Source organism: Vicugna pacos, unplaced genomic scaffold, assembly GCF_048564905.1.
Source record: "Vicugna pacos unplaced genomic scaffold, VicPac4 scaffold_20, whole genome shotgun sequence".
Classification (NCBI taxonomy): Eukaryota; Metazoa; Chordata; class Mammalia; order Artiodactyla; family Camelidae; genus Vicugna; species Vicugna pacos.
In genome coordinates this window covers 18,245,741-18,257,317 of record NW_027328741.1, presented here as the reverse complement: position 1 = coordinate 18,257,317, position 11,577 = coordinate 18,245,741, and positions in this window count along the sequence as shown.

The following is an 11,577-nucleotide window of genomic DNA, read 5'->3' as shown; positions in this document are numbered from 1 at the left end:
AGTTTTCTACCTGGGAAAACTAGAATATTGGCAAATGAACAAAAGTTGCCTGGTGCTTTGAAAACTATTCTCTGAGCTTTGTCCACTGAATTCTTCCCACTAAATACAACAAATCTGTCTTCCACTGCGTGTGTGTGTGTGAAGATGCATTTTTAAGCAGTAACGAAGTTTGTCTTAGTTGAGTCATCAGTGAATTATTATTCTGCATCTGACAGAATCTCTGTGAATTAAGAGTTTCATTGAGCCACCAGATTTTCTTCCGATCAGGGAGAGGAATATTATATTTCTCCCAGTATGCTAATTGTTATCTTTTCATTGAATCCCGAGCTGATGCTAGGGCCAAGCCACTGAACCCTTGAATTGGACTGAGGCATATACAGTCTCCAATCCCCAGAGCCCAGCACAGGATTGTGTCTCCTTTTTAATTTAAGCTTATGTCCAAGTTTTTTTCTCTTTTAATTCTCATTGTTGACACATCATATTTTGGCTTTGAACACCCATTGACTAATTTATAGAGACTGAACTGCTGATGTATTCCCGTTCAACTACAAATAGCAATAACCTTTATTTCGTTGGACTACCTGGAATACAGTGAGCATAGTCATTATTTTGAAAGCAGTCCTCAGTCCTAATAATGCAGAAACTTTATAGTTCTTTGCCAGCACTTGAGCGAGGATAATTCCTGTGGATCTCAGGGATTATCCTCACATCCCTTAATGCAACCATGGGAAAACACCATATTGTTTTCCAAAATCAAGTCTTTGTCATTATTGCATTCCAATTGCAAAACAGTTAAGAACTGTAGGAGTTCTGAGGTTTTACCATGCTGAGATTTTTTGCAACCTAGCATGTTCCTTACTTACTGATGCTGTTGGGGAGATGAGACTTTTGGTCTGAGAGAGTGAATATTAACACTCAAAGAAAAGCAGCCATGGTTACATTTTTTATCCATTCCCTAATGTCAGATGAATTCACAGAGTGAAATTTTGATGCCTACAAAATCAGTGGTCTGTTATCATGAAGAAAGTTTAAGGCATGGTAGAACACTAGTTATATTAGTATCTTTATGTATAATTTATTAGAATCACTTATATATTTGCATCTTTATCTAGGATAACTCTATCATGACTCACGATTACTTGCTTCAAAAACAGTAATGAGAAATGACATGGGAAACAATGATCATTGTCTTTCCATTTTTCCTTCTGCTTTTATTGAGAGATAATTGACATAAGACATTGTGTAAGTTTAGGTGCAAAGTGTAGATATTTGAGTCACATGTATCATGAAGTAAATATAGCAATTTTACAGAGAATTCATTATCTCATTTAGATATAATATTAAAGAAATACAATTTGTTTTTAGTTGTGTTGAGAAAACTTAGCGTCTACCCTCTTAACAACATTCATATATAACAAAAAGCAGTATTAATTGTATTTATCATGTTAAAATGTAGCATCCCTAGAACACGTTTTTTAACGGCTGGAAGTTTGTATCTTTCGAGTGTATTAATCTAATTCTTCTTTCCCAACCCCTGCCTCTGTTAACTACAAATCTGTTTTTTTCTATAAGTATATTTGTTTGTTTTTGAAGTGTACTTTAATGTATAACACTGTGTTAGTTTCTCTTACATTACATAATGTTTGCAAATTTTAATACATTTCAAACTGATAACAAGAATAAATTTATTTATGATATGTTGCTATTTAAAGATATTTCATAGTTATTGACTATTCCCCATACAGTACATTTCTTGTTCCTGACTCATTTAAATTGCAACTGGAAAATATTCTCTCTTAATTTTTCTGAACTATTTCTTTTTCTTCACTACATTTCCCTCCTTCTTGTAAACAACCTGTATCTTTCTATATCTATTACTCCTTTTCTGTTTTGTTATGTTAATTTGTTTTAAAATCAGAATATGAGAAAAATAATTTAGCATTTGTCATTATCTGTGTGACTAATTTCACTTAGCATATTACCCTCTTGGTCTATCCATTTTTTGCAAATGACAAGAACTTATACTTTTTAGAGCTGAGTAATAACCCATTGAAATTTTATGTGTGTGTGTGCATACATATATATATATATATATAGTGTGCATAATATATATATAGTATGTATGCATATATATATTCAAATATAGATAAATCTTCAGTTAATAGATGGTTAGATATATATACTATAAACAGACATTTTCTTTGTCCATCATATATTGATGAGCAATTAATTTGCTTCTATATCCTGGCTATTGTAAATAATGCCGCAGTGAGTATATGGTTGAATTTATCTTTTCTGCTTAGTGTTTTTATTTTATTGGAATAAGTATCCAGATATAGAAATGTTGGATCATATTTCATTTTTAATTTTATATAAAACTCCATACTGTTTTCCACAGTGGCAGCACAAATTTACATTCATTCAATCAGCGCATCAGGGTTCTTTTTCTTACATCCTCACCAACATTTATATTTGTAATAGTTCTGATCATATTCATTCTGACAGGACTGACATAAAATCTAATTGTGTTTTGGACTTGCATTTTTCTGATGATTAGTGATGTTGACCATTTTCATGTGCCTGTTGATTACCTTTCCACCACTGTATATTAATTTATTTGTAATGGGCTAAAGGAGCATAACTGTCTGATTTCATTTTTAGGCATTATGTTGTGTTCCATTATTCTGTTTGTTCTGTGCCACTACCATATTCATTACTGTAGCTTTGTATTAGAGTTTAAAATCAGGCACAGTGATACTTTCTATTTGTTTTTGTCAAACTTGTTTGTGTTTTTAGTTTGTTTGTTTTCTTTTCTTTTCTTTTTTAGTGATTTCAACTCTTTTGTGTTTACATGAAAATTTAAGAATTATTTTTTGTAAGTGTCTGAAAATGCACTTTGTATTTTGATAGGCACTGAATTTAATTTGTGTATTTTCTTGGCTAGTACTGTCATTTAAACAATATTTTTTCCTAATATATGAACACAGTATATCCATTCATCTATTTGCATTATCTTCAATTTCTGTTACAAATATTTATAGTTTTCTTATTACAGGATATTTAACTCCTTGGATGGATACATTTCTTGATTTTTTTTAATGCAACTGTAAGTGAGACAGTTACCTCACTTCCTCTATCTGTTAGTTTGTTGTTAGTGTGTAGAAATGCAAGATTTCTGTATGTTAATTTTACATTCTGAAATTTTACCAGACGCATTCATAAGCCCTAGTAGTCTTATGGCGTCTTCTTTATGATTTCTGTTTAACGTATTTCATCTGCAAACAGATAATTTTACTCCTTTTTTTGAAATAGCTATATTTTATTTATTTGTATTATGGATAGCTATGGCTAGAATTTCCAATACTATATTGAATAACAGTGGTAAGAGTGAGCATTATTTTTCTTCTTCCTTCTCTTACAGGAGATGCTTTCAGCTTTTAATCAGTGAGTGTCATGTTAGCTGAGTTCTTGTCATATATGATTTAACTGTGTTGAGGTATGTTTCCTCATGCCCAATTTGAGGAGAAATTTAATCATAAATAGATAATGGATTTGTCAAAACATTTTATGACACTTTTGAGGTGACCATATAATTTTTATTTTTCAGTTTGTTAGTTTGGTGTATCATATTGATTAATTTCTGGGTATTGAATCAATTTTGCATCCCTTGCATAAAAGGGACTTAATCATACTGTATAATCCTTTTAATATTTTGTTTTCTTTGCTAACAATTTATTGATGATTTTTGCATCTATGCTTATCAGTAGTATTTAACCTGTAATTTTATGAGATATTTGTTCCTGTTTTAGTAGTAGTGTGATATAGAAATGTGGGGTAGGAAGCCTTCCTTCCTCTGCAAATTATTGGAATTCTCTGAGAAGAATAGGTGATAGCTCTTCTCTAAATGTTTGGCAGAATTCACCTGTGAGGCTGTCTAGGCCTGGAATTTTGTATCTTCGGAGATTTTGTTTAATTACTTATTCAATTCCATTAGTGATAATCTGTTAACATTTTCTATTACTCATTCCATCCTGGAGATTAGGTCTTTCTAAGTAATTCTCCACTTCTTCTAGGGACATTTTTAATGGCATATAATTTGTTGTATAATTTTATGATGATTTGTGTTATTTTTTATAAGCTGTAACTTCCCATTTATTTTGGAGCTTTTTTATCTGTACTCACTTTTTTGCTCATGAGTCTCGTTAAAGTTTATCAGTTATATTTATCTTTCAAAAGCCATTATGTAGTTTGACTAGATGTTTCTATTATTAATCTTTATTTTATTTATTTATGTTCTGACCTTTCAGTTGTCTTTCCACATACTATCAAGTTTGTTTATTATTTTTCTTCTTCTTTTGTATGTAAGATTATGTTATAAAAGAGAGGTGTTTCTTATTTTTATAAGTGGGATTATTTTGCTATAAGCATCCCTATTAATACTGCTTTTGCTATACCCCTATGGACTTTGTTTTTCTTATCATAATTCTTTATGTATTTTTACTTTGATTTATGCATCAATCCATTGGTTGTTTAATATTCTATGATTTATCCACCACACTTTAAAATTTTTCTCAGGTTTTTCCTTTTAGAAAATTTCTATTCTCACAGAATCAATGTGTTTCTTCACAAAACAAGGAGAAATATAATAAAATTTATACAAAATTGTGAAAGACCCAAATTTTCTAAAATTATCTTCAGTAAATGAACACAGCTGTGGGTATTATCCTCCCTGACTTAAGAATATACTTCAAAGTTAGAGTAAACAAAACATCAAAATATATCACTAAAAGATTCACATAGATTAATGGAACAAAATAAAAAGTCCTAAAATAAACCCACACTCATATGGTCAGTTAGTCTACAATGAAGGAGGCAAGAGTATACAATGGAAAAAGGCAGTCTCTTCAACAAGTAGTTCTGTGAACACTGGACAGTACAAGTAAAAGGAAGATGTAAGAGCACTTCCTTCCATATTATACATAATAAGATAAAAATGGATTAATTTCCTACATGTAAAACCTGAAACTATACAATTTCTGACCAACAGGAGCAGAACCGCCTTTGAGATAAATCATATGAATATTTACTTTTGATCTATCTCCTTAGTGAAAAAAATAAGGAAAACAAACAATAACAGTTTTTAATATTACTGAGGAAATAATAGATGTATTATGTGATACAGGGATTCCACTTCTTGTATAAGTGTGAAGTGTAAAATCTTTTGCATAGCAAAGGAAATGTTCAGCAAGAATTATGACAACACACAGATAAAAGGAAGAGTTTCAGACAATGAAACCAACAAGATATTAATCTACATAATATATATATAGCATATTAGACTCAATAGTTAAAAAACAAAGACCCAAACTTAAAAACAGTAGAAAGATCTTCATTGAAACTTTTCAAAAACAGACATGTGAATGATTTTCTTGCACATAAGAAGAAACATAACTTTGCTATTCATTAGGAAATCATAAATCAAAACCAGAATGAAATATAAACTCACAGCAACCAAAATGTCTATTAAAAAAAGTCTACAAATGACAAAAATTAATAAGAATGTCGATAAAAGGGAACCCAGGTACACTGTTTGTGGAAATATAAATTGATGCATCCACTATTATAATAGTGTGGTCAGTGCTCAGAAAACTAGAAATACAAGCAGTATATGTTACAGCAATTCCAGTTATTGTTATAAATCTCAAAAAAATGAAAACATTCACATTAAAGGATATATTACCCCCAATGTTTTAAACATTAACATTTATAATACCCAAGGATAGATGCACAATTCAACTGCCCATCAGCAGATGTTTGGCTGAAGTAAATGTGAGATATAGATAAAAGAATAAATACTTAGTCATTGTCATATTAAAAAATAAACTTCTGCTATTTGGAACAATGTGACTGGACCCAGAGAGTGCTGCACACAAGAAAATAAATCATACAGAGGAAAACACTCTATGTTGTCACTTAAATGAGGAAAATAAAGATATAAGAGAAATAATCATAAAAAAACAGGAACAGAATCACATATATATGTGTACTGTACCAAGTAGTGTTTTCCTGTGTGGACAGGGAATAAGGATGGAGAAGGCAGAAATGTGAAAGCTACTAGTAATAAATTAGTGAAACAACAGCGCTATATTTACAGTGCAGAGAAATATTTTAATAATTTAATTGATTTTAAAGAGATTATAAGTATATATTATAGTAAAATATGCATGTAGGTGGGAAAAACTTTGAAGAACAGAACCCAGGAAAATCAAAATATTTTGTAGTACTATGATTTTAGGGGAGATGATTTGTTCACTTTCTTTACAGTTTTTACAATGTCCTATGTAGAATTTAAGCTTTTAATTGAAAAAGTATATACTTTTAAAAGTGACATAAGTTTAAACTATTTTTGTCTCTCCCCTTATATCTACAGTCAGTAAAACGTTCACATCTCAACAAAAATAACTACAACACAAAACAATACTTCAGAACTCAAGTGAACAGGTGAAGTTTGGTGGATTAAAACACGCAAAGGTGGTAGAAGTGAAGGAAGAGCAGATTTGGTGTCTGCAACCAAGGCCCCCTGAATAGGATATCTGAGTCCACAAGTTCAGAGAACCCAGTAGAAACAGGGTCTCAGTGGTTCACACAGCTTCAGCCCCCACTGCACTAATACTCATGGTCACATGTAACTAGGAGTGAGCAACAATAGAGACAGAAATTCCATCCTTCAGACACTCAGACATTCATGACAATGTCCCTACTCCCCTTTCACAGTGGTGGAGACAAGATACCTTGCAACACTGGACATTACAAAGGCCCTTGCCTGATTCCAAATACCCACCTGTCTTTACACATTTCCCCAATGTGTACACTGAGTCTCAAGGGATATCATATCCCTTGAGATATTTTGTCGCTGTCCCAGTGACAACAGTGGCATTAATTACCAGAGAAGTCTAAGAAGTGACAGTGAAAGCACATCTGTTATCCAGACAGTAGCGACTGGAAAGTGCCATTTTGAAATATTATCAGAGGTAGCTCAGAAAAGTAAAACCAAAAATTGTGCAATATTGCAAACTACCAGAAAACAAAAGCAAGGACTCCAACTCCCAATCTGTTATTAAGTGTCATCAGAGAAATCATTTACAAGACCATGACCAATCACAGTTACATTATAGGGCACGCACACACACAGATACACAGACACATACACCCACACAGACACAGACACACATGCACATGCACCTGCGCACAGACACACACACACAATGTGAACCATGCAGCAAACAGACTTAAGTCATGGTATATTGCAATATAACTAAGAGAGAATCCAAATAGGTATCATTCAGAAACTCAATACAAAAAACAATACTAAGAATGTAGTTTAGTGAGCTCAAGAATAAATTAAATGATGATAAGAAATACATTACCAAAGAGAATGAAACTATAAAATAGCCAAACATTGTTTGAGGGCCAGGAGAACTTAATAAATGAAGTGAAGAATGCAACAGAAAGCATTGGAAGTAGACTGTCTTTGTGGAAGAGAGATTAGCAATCTCACCAATACAAAACTAGAAATGATATGAGAGTGCAGAGATACAAGATATTAAAAAGTGAGGATATTCAAAAGTAGCCATCAGACTTCCTCAGGAAGTGCACATTAGAGTGGAATCCTGGAGGGAGAAGAAAATTAGAAGGCAGCTGATGGTGTATATAAAGAAGTAATAGTTGATAACTTCCTGAACCTGTGTAAGGAACTGATATTCAAGTCCGTGAGACAACAAAACATGAATAACATTAAGACAAAGGGACCTCCTTCAAGATAAATCATATGCAAAATGGCAAGTCAATGACAGAGAAAATATTGTAAAGGCAGCCAAAAAAAGTTATGAAAATCTACAAAGTATCCCCCATTAAGCTATAAGAAGATTTCTGAGCAGAAAACATAGGCCAAGGGTAAATAAAATTACATTTTCAAACAACTGAAATAAGAACTAACTCACCCAATAATAATTAAACAGTTATCACTTATTTATAAAGTGAAAATAAAGAATTTACCAGACAAACATAACCTGAATGTGATAAAAAAAACAAAACCGATACACCTAATAAGAGGTGTAGAATAGAAATCTTCAAAGAAATATAAAATGGCAAATATATGCAAAACATTGTCCAAAAATCTAAGGAGATACCCCGAGAAAGTTTCAACAGTTTCTTTGGGTGTGCTTTTAAATGCTACTATACTATTTGGCTTAAAGGGGGAAAATAGGAAATCAGGGACAATAAATATAGATACCTCAAACTGGTAAAGTGTTTACAACAGTAAAAGAAATAATTTGAGTCAGTAACCATCAAAGGTAAAAATAAAAATAAAACAATATTAAAGGAAGCTGCTATCAGCGGAAAAAGGACTAAATTATACCTGAGATGTTTTCTTTTTATTTGAAGTAGAGTAGATTTACTATATTGTGTAGTTTCAGATGTACAGCATAGTTAATTATAACCACTTTGTAGATTATAATGCATTATGAATTATTACAATGATTGTAACACACAATTATTTTAAGCTATTGTGTATAATTCCATGATCTATACAGACTATCAATGTTGCTAATCTCCTTTATGTATACTATTTTCTATCTGTCAATGTTCTACCATTAAAATCTCTTTCCCTTCTCTTTGGTAAACATAAACTTTTTCCCATATATTTGAGTCTCTTAAGTATTGTCTATCTAAACTCTTTACAACTCCATCATGTCAATATCTATCTATCTATCTATCTATCTATCTATCTATCTATCTATCTATCTATCTATCTATCTATGTAGCAATCTATCAAGTATTATCCTCCTATCTATCTATTTACCTGTCACCTATCAATAGATAGCTATAGATAGATGTACATAGATATTTGTTATAATTTAGATTCCACATATAAATTATATTATATACTTTTGTCTTTGTCTAAGTTACTTTACTAAGCACAATATTTAATAGGTCCATTCATGATGCTGAAATAGCAATGTGTTATACTTTTTCATGGCTGAGTAATATTCCATTGTATATTTATAGAAACATCATATATTCTTAAGTCCATAGTCTACTCTGGACACTTGGATTGCTTCCCTGATTTGCATATTATAAACAGTGCTGTTGTAAACATTGTTTCTTCTCAATTTAGGTTTTTTCCCCAAATTTCTTTTAGGAGAGTTATTACTGGGTCTTATGATAGTTAACTTTTTAGTTTTTAAACAAATCTGAATACTGTTTTCCATACAAGTTCCAACAATTTACATTCCTACCAAGAGAATACAAGAGATTTGTTACCTCCACATCGTTTCCAACATTTTCTATTTGTAGACTTTTTGATAATAGCCATTTGACCAGTTTTAAGTGATAACTTATTGTGGTTTTGATTTGCAATTATCTAATAATTAGCAATGTTGGGCAATTTTATCACTTGCCTGTTACTCATCTGTAAGTTTCCATTTGAAAAATATTAACTCAGGTATTCTTCTCTTGTTTTTGATTGTTTTTTTGTTTTTTACCTTACGTTGTGTAAACTAAATCCATGTTACATCTATTAACCTACATCTATTAACCCCTGGTCACTTGCATTGTTTGCAAATATGTTCTCCAATTACACAGGCAGTGTTTTTATTTCACTTATAGTGTCCTAAGCTGTGCAGAAATTTTCAAGTTTGTTTAGGTCCCACTTGCTGATTTATGCTTTTGTTTCTTTTGCCTTAGGAGACTGAAATAAGAAAATATTCCTTTGATATATATCCAATAAAGTATCACCAATATTCCCTTCTAGCTGTTTTATAGATCAGGTCTTACATTTAGGTCCTTAATATACTTAGAGTTTATTTATGTATATGATGTCAAAGAATGCTCTCATTTCACTGTTTTACATGTAGATGTCCAGCTTCCAAAACACCATCCATTGACGAGACTGTCTTTTATCCATTGTGTACTCTTGCCTCTTTTATCATAGATTCATTTCTCAGAGGTGTGTGGAATTTTTCTAGGCTCTCTATCTGCTTTTATTGATTATATCTTGGCCAATGCCATGTTGTTTTTATTACTTTAGATTTGTAGTATAGTAAGGTATCTGGGAGGGTTATACCTCCAGATTTGTTCTTTTTTCTCGAAGTCATTTTGACAATTTTTATGGTTTCATATAAACTTAGAGTTATTTATTTTCTTGTTCTGTGGAGAATACTACAGCTTCGTAACAGGAATTGCAATAAATCTGTAGGTTTCTTTGCATATTACGGCCATGTTGACAATATTAACTCTTTCAATCCAAGAGCACAAGACATCTTTCTATTTCTTTGAATCATTTTTCATTTCTTTGTCAATGTTTTATTATTTTCAGTGTTTATATCTTTCATATATGTGGTTACATTTATTCCAAGATATTCGGGGTTATGGGGTTTTAAATATTATTGCTTTCAACATCCATTTTATGGTATCTCATGATTAACGTGTAGAAGTGCAAGAGACTTATTTACATTAATCTTGTACCCTGCTCCCTTGATGAAATTATTTATTGTTCATAATAGTCAGTGTGGAGCCCTTAGGACTCTTTATGTAGATTGTTATGCCATCAGTACTGGTGTGAATTTTGACTCTTCCTTTCCATTTGGCATTTCTTTTATTTCTTTTTCTTTTCCTTTTCCTTTCTTCTATTACTATTAAACACAAGTGCTGAGAGTAGGAATCCTTTTCTTGTTCCCGAATTTAACCAGAAGGCTTTCAGCCTTTCCCCTGTGTATTATAAATTGTTATAAATGGCCTTTATTATGTTGAGAGATGTTCCCATTGTACTCACTTTCATGAGAGTTATGATGATGAATGTATGTTGAATTTTGTCAAATGCTTTTTCTTTGTGTATTGACATTGTCTTGTGAATTTTGTCCTTCCTTTATTAGATATGTGTCATGATGTTTGACTTGTGTATGTTGAACTATCCTTGTGACTCTGGAAAGGAATCCAACTGATCATCGTGTATAATCATTTCTTAGTATTGCTGGATTCATCTGTTGATGTTTTTCGACGATTTTTGAATGTATATTCATCAAGGATATTGGATTTTCATTTTCTTAAGTGTTTTTGACTGGTTTTGTTATCAGGGTAATGGTGGCCTCATAGAATAACTTTGGGAATTTTCCTTCCTCCTTCATTTTTTTAAACAGTTGGGGGGGAAGAGGTTTTAGTGTTGGCATCCAGGCATTTTGTTCAAGGGGTGTTTTGAAAATTATTGATTTTATTTAACTTATACTGATTGCCCTTTTCAAGTTCTCAGTTTTCTTTTTATTCAGTGTTGGCAGGCTGTATGTTTCTAGAAAATTGTCTTTTCTATTAAGTCGTCCAGTTGGTTGTCATGTAACAGCTCATAGTGCTTACATAATCATTTTTTGTATTTCTGTAATATCAGATATTATTTCTACTGTTTCATTTCTTATTTTTTTTGGATTCAGTCTCTGTATTTCTTGATAAGCCTGGCTAAATGCTTTTCTGTTTGTTAATATTTTTAAGAAAATTTAAAGCTGTTCATTTTATGATATATAATTT